Source organism: Pecten maximus, chromosome 7 (genome assembly GCF_902652985.1).
Source record: "Pecten maximus chromosome 7, xPecMax1.1, whole genome shotgun sequence".
Lineage (NCBI taxonomy): Eukaryota > Metazoa > Mollusca > Bivalvia > Pectinida > Pectinidae > Pecten > Pecten maximus.
The window spans coordinates 13,719,603-13,734,073 of record NC_047021.1 but is presented as its reverse complement, the minus strand read 5'-3'; the positions used below and the strand labels follow the sequence as shown (position 1 = coordinate 13,734,073).

The 14,471-nt window shown below is 36.0% G+C and overlaps 1 protein-coding gene across 1 annotated transcript in view; it reads left to right on the top strand.

Annotated features, from left to right (window-relative positions):
* Window positions 1-10,123: 10,123 nt before the first annotated feature.
* LOC117331675 overlaps window positions 10,124-14,471 on the top strand; it is a 28,570-nt gene continuing 24,222 nt past the window's right edge. The window contains exon 1 of the mRNA XM_033890507.1: window positions 10,124-10,232. The gene's annotated coding sequence lies outside the window, so the exon portion shown is untranslated. The remainder of the gene's footprint in view (window positions 10,233-14,471) is intronic.

Here is a 14,471-nt window from a genome sequence, read left to right as displayed (position 1 = left end):
AGCTGGTGTTACCTCGGGTATAAAGAGCTTGTGTTACCTCGGGTATAGAGAGCTTGTGTTACCTCGGGTATAAAGAGCTGATGTTACTTCAGGTATAAAGAGCTGGTGTTACCTCGGGTATAAAGAGCTGGTGTTACCTCGGATATAAAGAGCTGATGTTACTTCAGGTATAAAGAGCTGGTGTTACCTCGGGTATAGAGAGCTTGTGTTACCTCGGGTATAGAGAGCTTGTGTTACCTCGGGTAAAGAGAGCTTGTGTTACATCAGGTATAAATAGCTAGTCTATACTTAAGTAACGTACGTTGTTATACACTGCAATTTGACATTGAATTTGGTTGTGTTTGTATGTTTTTCTTTCGACACAGTTATATGTCATTTTACAAAAGGTGTAAATATACAGAATCGAAACTCATCTTTTAGAGCTATATTTCTGTCTCGAGTCAGCCATTCTAGGTGCCGACATTTTGTTTCCTCACCGAACATATTATTTTGTGTTTGTGTGTAGAATAACATATTACGAATATTTTGAGTTTCTGTGTTTATTTTACTGTTATACTTTTAACTTTCTGTCATTCTTTTAATGTTCTCGGATGAATTTTGGGTTACATGTTATTCTCGAGAATTTTAATCATATATTTTACATTTTCCTCACGGAAACTAATATATTTCGGGAAAAACAAAGACTCCTATGTTGATTGCTCGCCATTTCCTCTACCATCTCGTCATCATATGCACAAACCGTATTTATTTAACATTTGCAAATTTATGTTCGCGACATAATAAAATTTTGGATCGATTCCTTTCACTATAGTATACATCCTAAAACGTAACAGTTTCAGGGGCTATAGGTCTTCGTCTCCAATCGTATTCGCCGCGTGACGTGGATGACAATAACACTATTTCAGGAGGATTTATTTTAACGATGTGAAATTAAATTTCCAGTGTTTTATAGCCACATTTATCACAGAGGAACATCACGTTGATATGCTTTAGTAATAACATCGATAATGTGTGAAGCCGTGTACTTCCAGAAATGTTTAGCTTAATACGGACTATAGCAATAACCGATTATCTTAATTACTTGGAATAGAGTGATTAATTACTGGAAACACCATATACACACAAACACGACATGTTAATTAACTACAATATTACGTCATTAACAATGAATTTACGTCAGCAGAGCGGATAATAAAATGCAAAGGCTTAATGAATCTAAGTATATTATAGATTTAACTACCGAACTACGTGACCAAACCACGTGATGTTCTGTTAATAAGTCGAGGGATTAATGGTTGGAGTTAATGTGATGAAGTCTGAATAAAACGTAAATCTCATTAATTATATTTATTCATTTAGCTTTTAGTTTGAACTATGGTTTCGTCATTATGTCGGTATTATTTGTTGGTTTCCGGGAATGCGAAGCGACTGCGGAACAAGTCAGTCATACAAGATTATTTATAACATGCAGAGTCAATTATTTAAACGTTAATGTGTGAAATTTAATAACAATGCATATGAAAATTGAACCTCGTTTCTGCAAAAGAAAGAAGAATTCATAACTTTGCGTAAGCAAATGGTGAAAATAGAAAACTATTTAAAATCCCGATCATAGCCAAACAGTTTGATTTTGACCAGGAATTTCGCTGTACTATCCATTGCCTAAATCAGCCATTACATTTGGTCATGAAAATTTCTTTATCTATTGTTAATTCTGCCTAATCCGGACTCTGTCTATTCTGTAGTAATATTTCAAGGTCCCGTTCCTTCTTTACAATGGTAAAATCTACTCTGTGTAAACTGGCGTCGGTTTTTTTTAGAATGAAATCTTGTCATTGGCATTGCTTCGTACTGGCCTAGTGTGCAGCAGTGGATTCGTCGGCCTCCGTCGGTTGTTTGAATTATCTTTTGACCATTCAAGGTCGATAGGACCAGTCAAACACCTGAGCACCTTTTATGCATGATTAAGTATCTGTCTTGTTGATTAAAATGCATTACATATGTCAGTTACAATAACGAACTGCTTTCTACAAAGTCCTTGGTGGTGTCACAATTGCGAAATGCCCGGAACACGAATTTATATATTCATTTCGATAAATATCTGTATATTTTCGAACCGATAATGTTTTCTTGAAGGCAACGATAAAAACTGTATCTTGTACATCCGGAACATTCCGACTTTTATACTAGTATATCAATCCTCAGACCAATCGGAACCCCTCGTCACGTTGGCAGACGGAGGCGAGGTGTTCCGATTGATCCTCAGACCTGTGTGTCTGTCGTCTGCAATAGCCTGGTAAGTCAATATTTATATCTTAATACGAAATTTTGCTTAACTTCATCACATAGATTCAATAAGTTGATGATAATTTGTGAAGTTAATTGAGTTCATAATGAGAACAAGACAGAAACACAACATGAATAGGAATGCGCGGTTTTAACGTGAATAGAGTGATACTAATTACCGACAGGTAGAGCAAGGGTACGTAATTTCGCACAGTACGTAAATTCGCACACCTGACGATTTTTTGCGTTTTTGCTCCAAGTGGTCGAGGACTGTGTTTTTTTGTTTATATGTTGACTAATGCTAACCTTTAATGGAACATTTGCCGTTTTAAGTACATCTTTTCAGATTAAATTCGTTTTGAAAACAAATTTTAACTGATACGACTCTCGTCCGATAAAATGGATACCGGATGATTAAATATTTTATTTAAAATAATCCCAGTTGTTGATTGGCATGAGAATTTGCAAATATTTAAGGAAAATATCATTTGATCAGATTATAAACAAAACTTAATACAAATCCACGAAGTATAACTAATAACAGCGCTGACCTGTAGACACCCCGTCATTTTCACCGCCTTGTTTACATTACCTTCGTAGGGAGCGGTCATTATTTAAAGCAAAAATGGCGGTAAATTGACTCTTTCCAAGTTTACATTATTTTGTTTTTAAAGATTTTTTTAATCGTGTCATTGGGCTTTATCTTAGTTTAGGATGTTTGTCTACAAAATGGTTGAAAACTATTTTTACCTACAAAATTAAAGAAGTTAGATGGGTGTGCGAAATTACGTACCCGATTGTCTTCAAACCCAGCAATAAACACAAGTTAACAACAGCTCCCCTACGCAGTGATACGTGTGCGCATATCAGGTTGCACACTTGTATGTTACGAAACATTTGTACATCTAACAATGTGAGGTATTCTTTCTTGATTTGAAATTGATTTGACGGAAATGTATTTAAAAACATACCGAAAGTGTGCGAAATTACGTAACCCCACTCTACGAGGAAATACAAAAAAAAATTCAGCTCGCGCCTACGGCGCTCGCTTTATCACTAAATTACTGCCCCCTTTCGATTGCAGATCCACAGGGGGGCTTCGCCACCCTGGGACCCGCTGGGTGGCCCCCAGACCTCTCGCAAAAAGGGGAAAAAAATCGGCTCGAACCTACGGCGCTCGCATGATCACTTAATTACTGGACCCCCCCTTTCGAAAACTCCTGGATCCGCGCCTGATCCCGAATTATTGGAAATGTGCTATATTCATTTTCCGCGGAGGGCTTAGACCCCCTTGAACCCCCTATCAGGTCGCTGCCCGGCCCCTCAGACCCCTCGTAAAAAAAAAAAAAAAAAAAGGCAAAAAAAATGAGCATTATTACTAAATTACTGGACCACCCGCCCTTTCGAAAATCCTGGCCGGGCCTGGTGATTCATGTTTTGCCATAAATAATATATCCTGATTTGCGTTAATAACTTAATTTGTACTACATAAATTATCAAAATTATCATGGGATGTTGAAATGATAATTATTGCCTAATTTTGCGGAGATGGCATACGATTTGTTTAGTGCGTAAAATCTAAGGTTAAAAAAAATTTTGACCGTGCTAAATTTAACATCTTACAAATTTTGAACGTATTTTGCATTTAAGGATTGAATCTTGATTTGGTCGATTTCATGCATGGGGTCATGAATTGAGTTGCTCTTGAGACAAATTCGCAGTTCATGTTGAATTTGTCTCAAGAGCAACTCAATTCATGACCCCATGAAATCGACCAAATCAAGATTCAACCCTTATATTTCAATTGTTTTTGTTTTTTTTCGAATAAAAAAGTCAGTCTAGATATTAATGTCTCGAAGCTTGTGCAAGTCCAAATGCAGAAAAGCCCGAGTAGTTCCGAATTGTGCCTGTCTAGTCTGTCGAGTAAAATAGTCCGCCATTTTAGGATTTAAAAAACAGCATTATTTTATCAAAATAAAAGTATTTAGCATATCTGGTCTTTCAAAAAATACAAGAATACATTATAAATTTGATAATTTTGATAATTATTCCATGTTTATAAAAACAATGTAGAAAAAGTGAAATCGTTTCGCGGAAGGATTTTGTCTAGGTATTCATACGCACTGATCAATGTTATTCTGGTCAAATTCATGAGAAAATGAAACAGATTAAGTTTGGTAGTTTCATTGAGTCCAACTTGAGCAGAAATTGAAAAATTATAAAATAAACACTGTTATTATACATAAAGTTACGTTCGGTTTTAAGATTTGTGTGTACACATTATGACATATATCACAACTATTATTATCGTTATGTTCGTGTTATGGTAGAAAATCAGACTCTACAATCTCTGTACTAAAACAATCTAAGGTTTGACTTTGATTTAAATTACTTAGATATTAATGGGTAAGTCTGTCTAACTAGATTCCAAGGATTGACATTAGATATTAATGGGTAAGTCTGTCTAACTAGATTCCAAGGATTGACATTAGATATTAATGGGTAAGTCTGTCTAACTAGATTCTAAGGATTGACATTATATATTAATGGGTAAGTCTGTCTAACTAGATTCTAAGGATTGACATTATATATTAATGGGTAAGTCTGTCTAACTAGATTCCAAGGATTGACATTAGATATTAATGGGTAAGTCTGTCTAACTAGATTCGGAGGATTGACATTAGATATTAATGGGTAAGTCTGTCTAACTAGATTCCGAGGATTGACATTAGATATTAATGGGTAAGTCTGTCTAACTAGATTCCAAGGATTGACATTAGATATTAATGGGTAAGTCTGTCTAACTAGATTCCGAGGATTGACATTAGATATTAATGGGTAAGTCTGTCTAACTAGATTCCGAGGATTGACATTATATATTAATGGGTAAGTCTGTCTAACTAGATTCCGAGGATTGACATTATATATTAATGGGTAAGTCTGTCTAACTAGATTCCGAGGATTGACATTATATATTAATGGGTAAGTCTGTCTAACTAGATTCCGAGGATTGACATTATATATTAATGGGTAAGTCTGTCTAACTAGATTCCGAGGATTGACATTAGATATTAATGGGTAAGTCTGTCTAACTAGATTCCGAGGATTGACATTATATATTAATGGGTAAGTCTGTCTAACTAGATTCCGAGGATTGACATTAGATATTAATGGGTAAGTCTGTCTAACTAGATTCCGAGGATTGACATTAGATATTAATGGGTAAGTCTGTCTAACTAGATTCCAAGGATTGACATTAGATATTAATGGGTAAGTCTGTCTAACTAGATTCGAAGGATTGACATTAGATATTAATGGGTAAGTCTGTCTAACTAGATTCCAAGGATTGACATTAGATATTAATGGGTAAGTCTGTCTAACTAGATTCCGAGGATTGACATTAGATATTAATGGGTAAGTCTGTCTAACTAGATTCCAAGGATTGACATTATATATTAATGGGTAAGTCTGTCTAACTAGATTCCAAGGATTGACATTAGATATTAATGGGTAAGTCTGTCTAACTAGATTCCGAGGATTGACATTAGATATTAATGGGTAAGTCTGTCTAACTAGATTCCGAGGATTGACATTATATATTAATGGGTAAGTCTGTCTAACTAGATTCCGAGGATTGACATTATATATTAATGGGTAAGTCTGTCTAACTAGATTCCGAGGATTGACATTAGATATTAATGGGTAAGTCTGTCTAACTAGATTCCGAGGATTGACATTAGATATTAATGGGTAAGTCTGTCTAACTAGATTCCGAGGATTGACATTAGATATTAATGGGTAAGTCTGTCTAACTAGATTCCAAGGATTGACATTAGATATTAATGGGTAAGTCTGTCTAACTAGATTCCAAGGATTGACATTAGATATTAATGGGTAAGTCTGTCTAACTAGATTCCAAGGATTGACATTATATATTAATGGGTAAGTCTGTCTAACTAGATTCCGAGGATTGACATTAGATATAAAGGAATAAGTCTGTCTAACTAGATTCCGAGGATTGACATTAGATATTAATGGGTAAGTCTGTCTAACTAGATTTCGAGGATTGACATTAGATATTAATGGGTAAGTCTGTGTAACTAGATTCCGAGGATTGACATTAGATATTAATGGGTAAGTCTATCTTACTAGGTTTACGAGGATTGACATTAGATATTAATGGGTAAGTCTGTCTAACTAGATTCCAAGGATTGACATTAGATATTAATGGGTAAGTCTGTCTAACTAGATTCCGAAGATTGACATTAGATATTAATGGGTAAGTCTGTCTAACTAGATTCCAAGGATTGACATTAGATATTAATGGGTAAGTCTGTCTAACTAGATTTCGAGGATTGACATTAGATATTAATGGGTAAGTCTGTCTAACTAGATTCCGAGGATTGACATTAGATATTAATGGGTAAGTCTGTCTAACTAGATTCCAAGGATTGACATTAGATATTAATGGGTAAGTCTGTCTAACTAGATTCCGAGGATTGACATTAGATATTAATGGGTAAGTCTGTCTGACTAGATTCCGAGGATTGACATTAAATATTAATGGGTAAGTCTGTCTAACTAGATTCCAAGGGTTGACATTAGATATACCAACATTGAGATAAGTCGAGGGATTTTTGTACACAGATAAATCCAAGGTTTGGTTTTGAAATACGCCAATCATTGAGAGATGACAAGTATTTTTCTGCAGTAAAATACTCGAAACTTTGAGATATGACTAGGAACGTCTGTACTCCTAATAATTAGAAAGGGTTTAACCTGTATTACGGCTTGAGATATGACCGCCGTAAATCTGTTTTTGGTTCATATAAACAATAAACACGTGTAAGGCGCGTGCCAAACCCTCACTGACTGATAGAATACAACTCGCGCTCTCTGATTATAAAAAGGTTCAAGTTCGTGGTATGATTACGAATAAGAATATTTCTAGACACGAGATCATATCAACAAGATTTTGATGATTCGCAGAGCAGTATCAATGACGGATATCGAAAAAATTCAAATATTTATAGCCATATACATTACGTATGGCATTGTATTCAAAGTCTGTAAGGAAATGTTTAACATGGTGTACAGTGTAACCATAATGACGAAATCTGAACTACGTGTGTGTTAAGCTGCCTACAATTTAGTGTACGCAAGTCAGTTACATTATCAAGTTGACTATGCTTAAGATATGTTACAGAGACTAATCGATATAGTATCAAGTTGACTATGCTCTAGTTATAGTATCAAGTTGACTATGCTTTTCCTTGCCACACATATGGAGTTCGACATCGGACCGAGAAGGACCACCTAGCCGCGCCCATGTCCGTCCCAGGGAGATGTCCGGCCCTGTGGACGTACCGGATGGATAGGACAAGACTCACCTGAGGGGGACACAGGCACCGGAGGCACTCGACCACCGGCCCCCTCACGTCGCCTGAACACAGCCCACGCCGTGGAAGGAGACGTTAAACCACTAACCAACCAACCAACGAACCTTGCCACAGTGTACCGATCTCAATAATGAAGCCTTAGAATGATTTCAATTTCACAAGCACGATAATTTTGTATAGTTGTGTGTTGGTTGTGATACAATGAGACTTTAATGACAGGGGCTGCTACGGCTAATCGAAAGACACACCGACGACGCAACAAAGGGAAACAACTCTAAAATCGCTGTTGGCCCTACTTGTGAAGGATTTTCAACACTGCGTTTTATAAATACATTTTTACTCTTCATTTTTTGTTATCACCATGACATGTTCCTTTAGGAGATTGTGGTGAGGTTCAATACTCGATTTCGATAATTTTGTAGAGAATATTGTGGTTTCATTCAGATACCTCAATTACTGATCACAGATATTTCTTTCCTTGTTATCAAACAGCGTACAAAAACAGCCAAATATGTATTTTCCACGTGTAATGATATACGAGGTAGGTGCCGAGTGTATATCTGTGAGTAGTTCCGTGCGTGTAGACTAAGAGATGTATCAACGACAAAAAAACATATAATATTCACTGAGTTCTGACTTGTCTGTTACACTGCCGTTATTCGGATGGCAAAGAGACGGCGCCGATGACAGGGAGTGAAACATAAATGTCAGACGTGACGGCACAGGTGTTATATATGTATATAGGTGTGTGTGGTCACAGGTACGACGTACAGGTGTGTGACACGTGGATCTAGATTCTCTTTACTGGCATCTTTTGGTAAGTCTTTGAAAACTGTTTTGTGTGCTTATTTACATAGGATATTTATTCACACTATGTACAGTAAGTTAAAAATAGAATGATAAAAATATGTTAATTTCTAAAAAAAAATCATAAATCTGTTAGTACAAGATACATATTACACACAAAACATACACACTCGTTACAAGTACATGGTAAATACATAAGTGTGATGTGCGTACAGGTGACACACTGCTTGGTTTATATCCCCATGTGTGTGTGTATATATCAGTAAGTCGTATTCATTAACGAAATCATTGTAATACTGCTGTTTCGGCGCCTTTACAGCTCTGGGCCCCATCTATGTACACTTGCACAGTGTGTGTAGTAAAATAATAAAACATTACATCAGATATAATCAGCCAAACACCGAAATATTTAAAATCATGATTAGGAAAAACGGATCTTAAACAAAAAAACTTTTCAAAAACCTTCAAAAAGATGAAAAAAAAAATTATCCACAGAATTCAAAACTTTTGAAGCAAGACACCATACTTTGGTAAGTTGGCACAGTAGCAACACACTAGCCTTTCACCTAGGCGACCGGGGTTCGATTCCCCGACTGGACGTGAAAAGGTATGGAGTCACCTGTCGACCACATGGGTTTTCCCCGGGTACTCTTTCCATCCGGGCCAACAAACGTGATTGATATAAGTTGCTGTAACTTGTTTCGCAATTGTTGTAAAATAAACAAAGTTTACATTAGGACACCAAAGAAAAATATGTATATATTTCATTTCATGGAAGCTTGATACAAATATTTCATCTTATAGTTTTAAAATATAGAATTCAAAATTGAAATTGCATGATTTTTTTTATTCAAAACGCAATATGAAACATATTTCGACACTTCTGAAAATCCGAAATTTTGATAATATCGCCGATGATACGATAAGCTGATAAAGCCTTCAGTAAGCGAAACTTTGGTTTATACAACATAACCTCATGGTTAATAATTACGAATGATATTGATGTGGATTATACAATTAATCATCTCGTTAAAGTCTGAGAAATAATTAAAGCGTTGCCATTGGTGATGTCATTAAAATCCGACAATAACGGCCATCTTTTGTAAGTACATAAGAGTCACACTAAATGATTTATATATTCAATATTAAAATAGTTCATAATGTCGATAGGTATTGTTAACGCCAAAATAATCCTACGTTGTAAGATAAATTAGAGACGCGTATGATAATTTGAAATACAGGATTCAATTTTAGACCGCATTTACAGCGTATCTTAAATCAAATAGACACTTCTGTAAGATTCGTTTTGCCGTGCATAAATTAAATATATATAGCTCTCAAAAAGGCAACCTAATTATATTTATTATAAACAGTCATGGCTGCTCATGCGCATGAAAATAAGCTCACATCACTATAAAACATTCATCAATTAACTGCGTTTTCCATTTGCCTTATTTTTACACGCTGAAGTGCATACGCAAAATGCGTTGTATTTTCAAATTCTAGTAGTGAAAGCACCTTTGACGTCACATTTGCTGACGTCACTTTCTGGAGGCCAAGTTCAGTCAGAGTTGCTGTTCTTGACCGCATTATTGAGCACTTTGTCCAATGGATGTCTGACGTGCAATGACACAGAGACACACTGCTATATTATGATAGATTCGACGCGGAATTGTTGGCATTGTTTTACCCAGGTGATGGAATGGAATGTGAATGTGATTTCGTTGGTCGTCTCGGGCGGTAGGTGTCCATACTTTAGTAACCTGTACTGTAGACATAGTAGGCCAATGCAGTTCGGAGATTTATCAACTCGATCGATTTAGGATGTACTGTAAATTGAAATGTAAATATCTGTAAGGGTTTAGCACTCTGGGAGAGAGTATTAAACACATGGACTCCACAGAGGTTCCAATCTACCATTCAGAACAGTCATACTTGTATAGGTATAGACTACTGTCCAGATTGGGACCATGGATTCAGTATCCGTACAAATAAATAAGTGTCCTCTCGCAAGAGGGCTCTCATTCACCACACTTCATTCATTCTGTAATTCATTCATTCTGTAATTCATTCATTCTGTAATTCATTTATTCTGTAATTCATTCATTCTGTAATTCATTTATTCTGTAATTCATTTATTCTGTAATTCATTCATTCTGTAAGTCATTCATTTCATCATTCATTCATTCTGTAATTCATTCATTCTGTAATTCATTTATTCTGTAATTCATTCATTCTGTAATTCATTTATTCTGTAAGTCATTCATTTCATCATTCATTCATTCTGTAATTCATTCATTCTGTAATTCATTCATTCTGTAATTCATTCATTCTGTAATTCATTTATTCTGTAAGTCATTCATTTCATAATTCATTCATTCTGTAATTCATTCATTCTGTAAATCTGTAATTCATTAAATTCATTATTCATTTATCCCACACGTCGTTCATTCTATAATTCATTCATTCTGTAAATCTGTAATTCATTAATTTTATAATTTATTCATCCCACTCTTCTTTCATTCATTCTGTAAATATGTAATTCATCAAATTCATTCATCCCACACTTCATTCATTCTGTACCTTCCTTGTACATCCACAATTGCATTAATTCAGTTTTATCGATAATATGCCCGAGGACAAATGATATTTTTTATGGCAGCTTTAGGTAAAGTCGGCGAGATCCTGCCAAACGCCTATCATTTTGTTTAGGTTGATAATTTCTCGTTTAAAATACAACATTCTTGTATTCATTTATACATTTATGGGAGTGGTTATATATTTAGATTAATCGGATGATAGAATGGTTTCAATATATAGTGTGATCACGTCATTTATAGCCAAATTTCATGAAACATCGTCGAGTGTATTCCCTATATCTAGGTATGATTTTATATTTGTTTTCCAATTTTTGGCTAAATAAAGAACTGACGTCCGCTATTTGTTTCGATCGAGTAGTCCTTTTTGGTATAGAAATTTAATAGGCTATGTGTCGATATGCAAATTGAACGGAAAACAAAGTAATATATATGTAAAAACTTACTCCGAAACGGGCCGTGGAGACGCCATTTTTGTGTCACGGAATCCATGCATGTGACGTAGGTTCCTACCCCTGTGATGTAATAAAAACAATATCAGGGTATATTTAAAGTTTTATGGTCATTTTATTAACATATCATTGACATATTTTAAAATAATTTGCGTTAAAAAAAGACGATAGACTATTATAGAAATTCTACACTTCTATTTTACATTTTGTAAAAACAGGATTTGCATTTTTTAAAATGCCACCTGCATTCAACAAACAGTATCATATGCATCCAAACCATGTTGTTGTTTACCTATTATTGAAGTATAAATTGTTTGTGAATCCCTCCCTTTAATATCATCTTACAAAAATGATCTGAGACTGGGTTTGTGGCTGTCAATATTGCTCTCATACCTACGGGTTAAATACTGGTTTATCCCATAAAACAAATTCATGTTTTCTGTGGTAGTATTACTCACCATATACATTTTAATAAATCTTCATGACATTGCTAAGGACGTCACAATGAAGAATAATGACGTCATGGCATCAACAAATGCCCGTCAACCTGTCAAAACTGAAAACTGAAAGGGGTGGGGGGGAGATGTCGCGATTGAAAAGCTAGATATGAGAGAAAAACGATCTTTCATATGTGAGTATGAAGGACATGGTAAAAAATGTGGTAAAACCCTCGAGATAACAAAATGTTGTTAAAACTCTCGGGGGTCACAAAATTAGACAGGCCTCGAGTGTCACCGCATTTTGTAACCCCCGGGTGGATTTTACACGTCCTTTAGACCTACATACATCAAGTATGAAAAAGTCTCGTACGCTTACCCCGGAGACGAGGTATTTAAAACAAGTCATAACAAATTAATGACGTCACAGCAATGCTGCAATGACGTCATATTAACAATTCAAAAACGTCACGTCAGCAATGTCTGCATTAGGGTAACGTCAGTTTTACACATAAGAGGACCAACAGGGTAAGAAAATTAAGGAGCATATGCTTTTTATGAGACTTTGGGGATATCCTGGGGGGAGGGGGGGGGGGGGGGGGGGGGGGGGAAGCGTTGTGTCCGTCAGACTGTCCTCCGTTACCTCCTTCACCATACACTGCCTCCACTGGAACTTCATACTTAGGGTATTGGTTCACCTTGGTGAGGCGGTGCGTCATATATCAAAAGTGGGTCACTCTGACCTACATTTTGACCTATATCAAAGGAAAAACGTGTGTCCGGGTTACATCTCAAGCACTAATTGAAGCGTGACTTCACTTATACTAAACTTCTGATATTCCTGAACTTATTCACATCTAACCTCGAAATGCAGATATTGAATTAATGAATACGATGAGTTAGACAAACATTCAGTTTGTAGAATTTAGTTTCTATTCGAATTCATCATTATTCAGTGTGCATTCCTGCCATATGATTTCACATCCGGTAGGGGACTGTAATTTGCCGAATCGTCTTGTTTTAACATTGCCGCAATCCTTACGTGTTCTATAATTCTAACACGATTCGTTTGCAACGCGTGTTTTGATTGGTTGCGGACCGACTTCTAATCTGCGATAGAACCATAACATATCGTGTTAAGCCACGCCCCGTTTCTAATCAAAACAATATGGCGTCAAGTTCGACTCGTAGCGAAATTCAACACTCTGCACCATTTTTATGATTGATGACCCGTGATATTGGAATCGAAAGTGAAGAAATCGAATAGAATGAATTAACTTAATAAATTTAATAAAAATCGTTAACTTCATTCTTACCGTCATTTATTGATTGAAACTTTCATTTCGTCCGTGTGTAAGCATCTAAGGTCAAGTAAAATCCGAAATGAAATGGAACAAGTGCACACAACTTCACATAACGGTGGAGCCTGTAGAAACACATCAACCCTGACTTTGTTAAAATGCACATGTCGTTAAGCATGCTGCGTAAATCCAAATATGTCTTTAAATCTTCGGAAACAGGACTTTCACAACAATCCAAATACCCCGCTTCGTTAACATACAGACCGAGCTCTCGCCAGTATGGGCGTGGCCAATTGACCGACTTTGATAGCTTCTTTCTGGTTGGTCAATCCGCCACAGTATGACACGTCACTAGCGGAGGTCACAGAGTACTTAACAGCGTACTTGTAGCGCTGTAAAACAATGTTTCTCAATATATGCGATAGTAAACGTGTTAGAATGGGGATAGTACGTTGTTTTTCGTGGCTATACTGGCGATTAGAACATGAAATTTGGTTTAAACTCTCGACCTATCGGTCTCGAGTTCAAACCAAATTTCATGTTCTAATCGCCAGTATAGCCACTCAAAACAACTTACTATCCCCTAGTTAGATACTGAACAGTTTTAACGTATATGTTTGATGATCACGGGGGAAATATGACGTCACGAGAATCCAAAAAGGGCATCCCATGAATGATGCTGGGGATAAAATAGACACTGGCATTCCTGTGTAGAGCATACAGACACTTAACTTACATTTTAGTATATTGCTTCTCGCGTGAAATGTGCGTGCGCCAGCAGAGGAAAGCAGAAGATACGCGTGCAATGTGTGGTAGAACCTGAATTATCGGTATAACAATTGTTAAAGGACATTCTGTTTTGTATCACGATATTGTTTAGGCATATGTGCAGATGATAAATTTAGTTATTCGATGTACTTTTGTGTGTCAAATGTTTAAGATCGACATAAATCAACCTACTCTTTTATCCCAAAAGTCCGATACAAATTATCAAATACTAAATACCAACACCAATCATTCCCGACTTAGGCCTGATTTAGGTTCCGGAATTGTACTCTAGGAGATTGACCAAGATGTGCTGTCGACCTGAATTGATTGTTTAACGCGCGTCAAATAGACATTGGTATTTAAGTCAGTATGCTATCATTGTATAGTATGACAGATATATACATATGGATAGTATCATATGTTA